We start from the raw sequence: 9,012 nt of genomic DNA, 5'->3' as shown, positions 1-9,012 counted from the left end.
TCTTTAGGCATTGTTTTGATTATCATTATGATGATGATGACAATGAATACCATGACGATTATGACTGGCAGAGAGGTGGGTTCTTGTTTGGCACCTGGAATCACTCAGTAAGGTACAGTCAGGACTTGAAAAGGCAAATCTCTGACAGTGAAACTGGTAAGAACCAATGAATAATGGGTGAAGTTAACCACCAGAGAAAGTAACTCATCCTGAAAGAAGGTAAGTGTCTGAAAAAGGAGTTTTGGGAGCCACCAGGTCAAATTAAGAGAAGAATACTGTTTCATCCAACTACTGCTAAATGTTAAAAAGAAAAAGAAGACCCTCTTAATATGATCAATTGTATTATACTTTTTCTGCTTGAAGAATATATTAATAGAAAGGTTGGTCTGCATGTTCAAAAAGATGATCCAAGCTGTGTGTTGGTGTTTACCCAGTGCTGTTCCAGAAGAAAGAGAGGAAGACTGAATGTACAGGAGTGCCGTGGCCAGTAGCAGGGTGTACTTCAATGTGGTACGGAGAGAATTCACCAGATTTTGTCACAGTCTGTATAAAAATATCCCTCTAGGGGCGCCTGGGTGGCTCAGTCGGTTGGGCATCCGACTTCCCCTCAGGTCATGATCTCGCAGTCTGTGAGTTCAAGCCCCGCGTCAGGCTCTGTGCTGACAGCTCGGAGCCTGGAGCCTGTTTCAGATTCTGTGTCTCCCTCTCTCTGACCCTCCCCCATTCATTCTCTGTCTCTCTCTGTCTCAAAAATAAATAAACGTTAAAAAAATATATATATCCCTCTGGGGGCACCTGGGTGGCTCAGTTGGTCAAGCATCTGACTTCGGCTCAGGTCATGATCTCACAGCTGGTGGGTTTGAGCCCCGCGTTGGGCTCTTTGCTGACAGCTCGGATCCTGGAGCTTGCTTTGGATTCTGTGTCTCCCCCTCTCTCTGCCCCTTCCCTGCTCGTGCTCTGTCTTGCTCCCTCTCAAAAATAAATAAACATTTTTTTTTAATTGAAAAGAAAATATCCCTTCTGATTGTGCAACTCCCTTCCTTTGCCATTCTTCTGAATAACTATTTTATTTTCCAGATACCCTGATGGGGTAAGGGGTCACTGAGATCTGTTTTTCACCAGATCCCATTGCCAAGTCCTTAACTAAAAGAAGTAGGCTTGGCCCAGAAAAAGAGCTATTACCAAAGACAACTTTTTATTTGAAAGTCCTATCCACATGGCAAGGCTTACATCTAATTACTAGCCATTTGCTCTCCTTATAGTACTTTAAATTACCCTCTTGCCCTTGGAAGCCCAGGCCTCTATCCTAGTCCTTAGCTCAGAATGGTATATAATCTTCTATTGCCTGGTTTGACCTTGGGTCTTATATTCTAATGGGGCTTTGGTACCTATGTGTTTAAATTTGTTTTTGTCCTGTTAATCTGTCTTGTGTTAATTCGATGACTAGTTCAGTCAAAAGAATCTAGAATAATAGAGGAAAAATTTTCCTCCCCAGTAGGAGGATGCAAATTTTTACTCTTGTCTCTTGTGAGGTAAGCTACTAGTAGTCTCTGAAACTCTGATCACTACTAGCTTCCCTCTGAGGTCTCAGGCTGTCCTCTCCTTACCTTCAACTACAGTCTCCCAAAACCCCTTTAGGTCACTGAACTCTAGAAGAATCTGAAAGAAGCTACAAAACTGTGCAGTTTGGGGAACTCATGCACCTTTTAAGGCTTCTTCGTGAGCCTCCTAGGATCCCCTCTTGTTAGAATCCCATATTTCCACGGATTAGACATGGTAACAAATGCAAAATAATCATAATAATAATACAAAATTAATTGATCATTTTAAAAGCGCTAGCTAAGTGTAATGCAGTAAAGCCTCACAATAATTCTAAGGAATAGGTGCCACTATTATTTGTGTTTTATAAATGATAGATTTGATACACATATTTATCCCAGCTTTACAATTTAGAGAGGTAAAATGACTTACCGAAAGTTACATGACAATAGGTTGTAAAGTTATGGTTACAGCATTTCCTTAAATCTCTAGTCAAACTTCTGTTTTAAGTTTATTTATTTATTGAGAGAGAGAGAGAGAGAGAGAGAGAGAGAGAGAAAGCACAAGCAGGGGAGAGGCAGAGAGAGAGAGAGAAAGAATCCCAAGCAGGCTCCACACTCTCAGCTTGGAGCCCAACCTGGGGCTTGAACTCACAAACTGTGAGATGGTGACCTGAGCAGAAACCAAGAGTCAGACACTTAACCAACAGAGCCACACAGGCACCTCTCTAGTCAAACTTCTAATTGTGCTGTCCTTGCATCTTTCAAAATAAAATCAAAAGTCCTTCCTTCTCTAAAACATTACATTCAACTTAGAAACAATCGACAGGCTTTCATGTTATAGCTATTTTTTTTTTAAAGTAAACTCTACATCCAACGTGGGGCTCAAACTCATGACTCCAAGATCAAGAGTTGCATGCTCTATGGACAGATATATGGAGCACACTGATTGGATGGGGGGCCACCAAATGTGGGATGTCCCAATTGGGGTAGGAGGCTGGTGGTGCAGGCAGCGTTCACCCAAGGTAGAACAAAAGAGATAGAAGTTTTCTGAATACACTGCAAGGGAGGGGTGGGCAGGATTGCAAAGAGAGACCAGGTGGTGATGAAGAGCCACAGTTATAGGGTAGAGTGAGGGAGTATAGGGACCTATGGAAGTTCCCTTTCTTTGGTTATCTTAGGAAGTGTGCCTGGTTGTAACTGGTCAGTTAGGGCCTATGGCTATTTCAAAATGGGTCGCTTAATGAGCCTATTTGTATTCAGCTCAGTGGGGTGGTTGCTATGGGCCTTTTGGCCTTGCTCAAGTTTCCATGGCTCAAGCCTGTTGCCTAAAAGCAGCCTCTACAAGGCGCCCCTTGAATGTGTTGTGACTATTGAGGACAGGCAGAAATCAGGATTCTATGTTGCCTGAGAAATTGTCCAAGGTATTGGTATTTACTGAGAAATGTGAATCTTGGTCTGAGAGGCAGAATTATGGCTCTCCAGACATATGCCCACAACCTGGGACTACCTTCTGTGGCAAAAGAGGCTTTGCAGATGTGAATATGCTACAGAATTTGTGGTGGTGAGACGATCCTGGACTGTCTGGGTGGTATGATTTAATCATGAGGGTCCTCACAGAGGGATGCAAGGGGGAGCCAAAGGAGAGAGAGGCCATGTGGAAGGAATCAGAGGCTGGAATGATGTGCTTTGAAAATGGGGGAGGGCCACAAGCCAGAAGTACAGGTAGCCTCTAGAAACTGTAAAAGGCAGGGACCCGTGTTCTGCCCTAAGAGCTTCTGGGAGCGACCAGCCCTGCTGACACCTTGACCTTAGGCCTGTGAAACTGATTTCTGTCTTTGGAACTCCAGAACTCCAAGAGAATAAATGTGCATCCCTTTAAGCCACCGATTTTGTGATGATTTGTTAAGCAGCAGTAGAAATCTAATACACTTGGAAATCACGCTAAATGAAAAGAACAAATTTTCAATCAGACAGAGAGATTAAGCAGCGGCAAAGCAAAAAGAAATTTGAGAAGACAAGAAGGGTAAAAGGAACATTAATGGACCCCTCCCTACCTTGCCTCTTACTAGCCAAGGAATTTACACTAAAACAAAGAAACAAAAATCCTGGGTAGCCCTTACTTAGTTAAGCCTAAAATGAGACAGGGTGGATGGGGTGGGAGGACTCTCTCCCCTTCTCCTCCATACTCCTCCTTGAGCATCTATATCCAGGATGGCTGGTTGATAAAGGACGCCTGAGGGCAGAGATGAAAGAGACAGGAAATGAAGGACAAGGTTCTGTCCATCCCCAACCAGTTCAAGGGTTGGATTGTGAGCCATTGGAGAGCAGGGCGTGCCAAGCATCACTCTAATGCCTCGGGGACCTTTGGCTGCATCACTGGCAGAGATGCCGTCCCTGGAGCACCAGCAGAGGAGCAGAAGGAGGCAAGCGCAGACAGTAGTGTAGACGAGGGGCAAGAACCAGAGAATTCAGCCTCTCCACATTAGTGTAGTATAAGAACATGGAAGCTACATCTAAATCAAAGAATCTTCTGCGGCTTCAGGTGCAGTCCTCCGATGCGCCTTTGAAGATGCAAGCACAGTGACCAATTTCTAGAGAAGGTGCGGTTTGATCCTTCAAGGGTCTTAGGCACTGGGTAGGGAGGGCACCCAGGCACTGTCACTCCTTTAATGATTGCCATGAAGGTAGGTGTGGGCACCGAAGACAAAATGGGCATCTCTGAGTAGGCACGAGACAGCAAAGCTTCATCCCATTTCGTCTCCTGTCATTACCAAAATGAATCAGAGACCCGGGGAGGACAGAGCTGCTTTCCTGTAAATGCCATAGTCAACCTGGGCTGCTATAGCAAAATACTCCAGACTGGGTGGCTGACACAATATTTATTTCTTACAGTGCTGGAAGATGAAAGTCCAAGATCAGGCTGTCAGTGTGGCTGGGTTCTTGGTGAAAGTCCTATTCCTGGTTTACAGACGGCTACTTCCTTGCTAGTCCTCCCCTGGCAAAGAGAGAGAGCTCTGATCCCCTTAACCCCTTGTAAGCATACTGATCCAAGCATGAACGCTCTGTCTCCATGACATCATTAAAATCAAATTATCCCCCTCAAAGGCCTCATCTCCAAATGCCATCACTTTGGGGACTAGAGCTTCTATATATGGATTTTAGGAGGCCATAAACATTCAGTCTGTAGCACTCTCTAACACCTTAGCATTTCCCCCCCTACAAACACGAGCTCCAAGGTCAGGCTTCCTCAACATCTATCAAGCCCAATGGTCCATACTTCTATAGCACAGTGCACAGGAGATTCCAGAACACAAATATAGAGGAGGAGATGAGTTATAAATTCAAAGTGATTACACACCTATTACAAAGTGCTATGCAGGGTTGGCAATCCGAAGAAATGCAGGTGTAAATGAAATACAAGCTCTGTTCCCAAAGAAGTTTGTATTCTATTTGAGGAATCTGACATGGGGGGAAAAGGGGGCTAAATTTAGAGAAGGGCAGGGCGAGCTCAGCATCTGAACGGAGAGTGGAGCTCCACCATCAAAACTGCACATTTGGACACTGGTATCATGGGTCTACTTTGAAATCAGGAGCAAGGTCTCTTCATCCATTAGGCACTCCAGGCTCAGGGCCCAGGACCTGCGATGGTCCTAAAACAGTTCTCAGTGATAGTTCAAATGGAGTCTGCCATTTGAAGACTTAAACAAAATCATAACACTAGTCTTTCCTTTGACAAGCATTTATTGAGGGCTTCCTTATGAGTTACGGGAAATGTTGAAGATATGAAAACTAGTAAGGCATTATGTTATTATTATCGTTATTATTAAGTACCAAGAAAATGGAATGGCCCATATGTTTGGTGGTTTGCTCAGAGGTGGGCTAGTATTTCTGGAATATTTCATGGAATGGGTGGGCTGGGCCTTTAAAAAGGGATAGGATAGGATAGGATAGGATAGGATAGGATAGGATAGGATAGGCAGTAAAGAAGAGTGAACCATTCCAAAGGGTTCTAAGCACAGGTGTGGAAGCAGCAATGCGTATTAGCGATTCGTGAAGGTGAAGGCAGGGAGAGTATTAGTGATTAGTGAAGGTGAAGGCAGGGAGAGTAGGGGACGTTGGTCTGCCTGTAGTGGATGCCTTTTGTTGGAGAAGAAAGGAGATCAACTTGGAAAAGGAGGTTATGGAAAAACCTTTCATGTCGCAGAGGGGTTTTTAATTTAGAGATTGGCACAGGACTCAGGCTGTTGATAGGGAGGAAAAACAGACAAGCTAACTGGCAAATTCTAGAGTCAAGTCCATGATTATATCCTCATTAGCAATTTTCTCCAGCCGTCTATATAACAAGTTATTAGACCGTGTATAATATATACACATAAGCACTTGTGTTTCTGTATTCTCCAGAAGGCAAACAGAGACTCTTAGGACATGAGATAGGCAGAGAAGGTATAACTGGCAATCCAATAATTAAAGTTGATAGACATTCAGGTTGGCCATATAGTGGCTATCGGATCTTTGATAAATCACTTCTCTGTAGCTCATTGTCCGCATCTGAAAACGGTTGTTGTGCACCTGTGCACGTGTCCTGAAAAAATAAAGTGAATGTGTTTTGAAAATAAGCATCCTCAACAACTGTTACTTGTTTTTACTGCTCAGTGATGAGAAAAAAGAGCCACTACTGTTCTGGGGGTGTTTGAAGGCTACCTACTTGATAAGAAAAAAGGCAAATATGTTCAAAGGTGACTGTTCATTTTCTGTCATTCTACAACCATTTTCATTGAACGTGTTTTCCTTATAGCCATTTTTTTTGATTGGCCTTTACTCCAGTGTCTCTTCTTGACTTGCCCCTCTGTACAAAGTTATAAGAATCACCTCAAATACAAGTCAAACAAACCAAAGAGTGAAGCATATTGTGTAAATATTCACTTATTCCTCAGTGTATTTATGGTTCAATGAAAATATGCCACGAGCTACGCAAATAAGAGAGAATCTGCATCTTTTGGAGCTGACAGTGAGTGAGTGGCTCACGCAGTCACACAAATCAGCGACACTAATACAGAGCAATGTGGAAAGTGCTCTGGTAAAGGTGGTCTCAGATGCGCTAGTAGAAACCTAGCTGCGGCACAGTTACGGCACCGGGCTGAGGAAGTCCCAGCACCAGGGACACTGAGCTGAATATCGAAAGCCTACAGGAGCAATCCAGTAACTGTATCACACTTTGTACAGAGGAAATGGGATACCTAAAAGTTCCAGTGGGTGAGAAACAATGACATGTTCTGGAAACTGCAAATCGATCAATAATAATCAGAGCGTAGGATATGAGGAGGTGGTGGTGTGAAATGAGGCAGGTGGATGGATACTGGCCAGGTCGGGAATAGCCCTGCAGTCAAGGAGGGTGCATATTATCCAAAAAGAAATAGGGAAGTTGTAAAGGGATGGAGAGTTGATTAGACGGTGGGGTTTTATCTGGAATACGTAAAAGGGGTGCTAGGTATGGATGTGTGGACAGCATTCAGTTATGAACAACTGTGGAGCCTTAGATCCTGTTTGTCTTGTCTGGTCCCTTTACTTCTCGTATTGGCTACCGCTGCTGAATATCTCTGGACCACTTTCATGTGGCAACCTCGTGACAAGAGCCTAGGGTGAGGAAAAGGAGAAATGAAGCCTGTGAATAAGTGAGGGAGCTCTACCACTGTCATCCAAATGACTCATGTGAAGGGGGTGGGCTGGATAGACTAAAATGGAAGCAGTTTGTGGGCAGCAGCATCTACCAAGTGCCTGTTATTATTATTATACATATTTTGTGTCTAGAGCCTCTGGACAGAGAGATGATAACAGGCAGCATTTCTAATCCATTTGAAAACTCAAAGGGCTATTATAAGTAAACCTGGCAAAACCATGTAGGGAGGCAGGAAGTTCTCTGCAACATCAGATACAGGTCTGTGAATCCTCTAGAATGGTGGGTTAGGTGCAGTCCTGAGTTTGATAGCGATGCATAGCAGAGACCTAAGAGACAGCCTATAAATCGGACTATTACCCAAACCCCTGAGGGTCAACAGAAGCCTACAAATAATTAATTCCAGAGAGTGGAAAAACTGGCTTGTGGAAGTGTGGGGGGGATATTAATAATGCTCTGTTTCTCCAGTGATCCTTTCCCTCAGGGGGAACAGGAGGGCTTGGCAAGCAGCCTCATCGCTCACAAACCCTGCTTCCACTGGGGATGGTGAGATTGGGAGGCATCATTAGATATACCATCATACAGCAGTAGCAGTGAAAGGTGTAGACGGTCTTCCTCAGCCCACCTTAGGAAGTTAGGTCCATTCAACAATCAAGAAACATTTATAGAGTCTATACATGTCTGGCCCTTGGTAAGGGCTCAATAATGTCTCTGTTATTATAGCCCAGTGTCTAGTAAACGGTAAGTATCATGCAATGATTTATTGTTGGAGGGATCTAGAAATAATCTTACCATGCTCCCAGGCTAGAACTCCTGCTACTACATGTTCCTCCTCAGTCCCCCGTGGCAGATACGGCTAGTTGATCATCAATCCTGTTCTCCGGGGCACACAATTCTATAGGTACACAGACCAAAATTTTCCAGCCCTGTTGGATTTAGGTGTTGTCCTGTGACTGAAGTCTAGCGACAGAAAGCAAGCAGAATCGATGAGCGCCCATTCCAGTCCTGGCCCTTAAAACCAACATCCTTCATGGTTCCACCTCTTGTAATGAGAGAGGAAGATGCTACAGAACGTCCCCCTCCGCAAAAACAAGGATCAAGTCTGAACATAAGGCAAAAAGCAGCTATCTAAAGATATTAGAAAGGACTGGATAATGAAGAGTGCACTCTTTGCTTATATCCAAAATATATAAAGAACTCATACAACTCAAAAATAAGGAGACAACCCAATTCTTTTTTAATGGGCAAAAGATTTGAACTGGTAGTTCACAAAATAAAACATCCAGATAGTCAAAAGGCAGATGAAAAGATGCTCAGCCAGTAGTTGCTAGGGCCATGCAAACGAAAACCAAGATTCTACTACACACCCGCTAGAATGGCTAAAGTTGGAAATACTCACAGTTACAAGTATTGGTGAGGACATGGGGCAGCTAGAAATCTCAGGACTTACTGGTGAGAATGCAAGATGGCGCCACCATTTTAGTAAACAGTATAGCCATATTTTATAAACATACCCTTCCCCTATGATCCAGTGATCCCTCCCCGAGGTATTTCCACAGGAGACGTGAAAATATGTGTACACACAAAGACATATATGCAAATCAGAGCAACATTATTCATAATAACTAAAAACTGGAACTCATTCTGATGTCCATCAACTGGGGAATGGTTAGCGAGTCACGGTGTGTCCATACAATGAAACAGTGCTCAGCAGTAGAAAGAAATGATCTGCTAATACAATCATCAACATGGAGTGTGCTGAACAAAGGAAGCATGCCACAAAATAATACATATTGT

This window comes from Acinonyx jubatus, chromosome C1 (assembly GCF_027475565.1).
Source record: "Acinonyx jubatus isolate Ajub_Pintada_27869175 chromosome C1, VMU_Ajub_asm_v1.0, whole genome shotgun sequence".
NCBI classification, from domain to species: domain Eukaryota; kingdom Metazoa; phylum Chordata; class Mammalia; order Carnivora; family Felidae; genus Acinonyx; species Acinonyx jubatus.
This window is presented reverse-complemented; position numbering follows the sequence as displayed.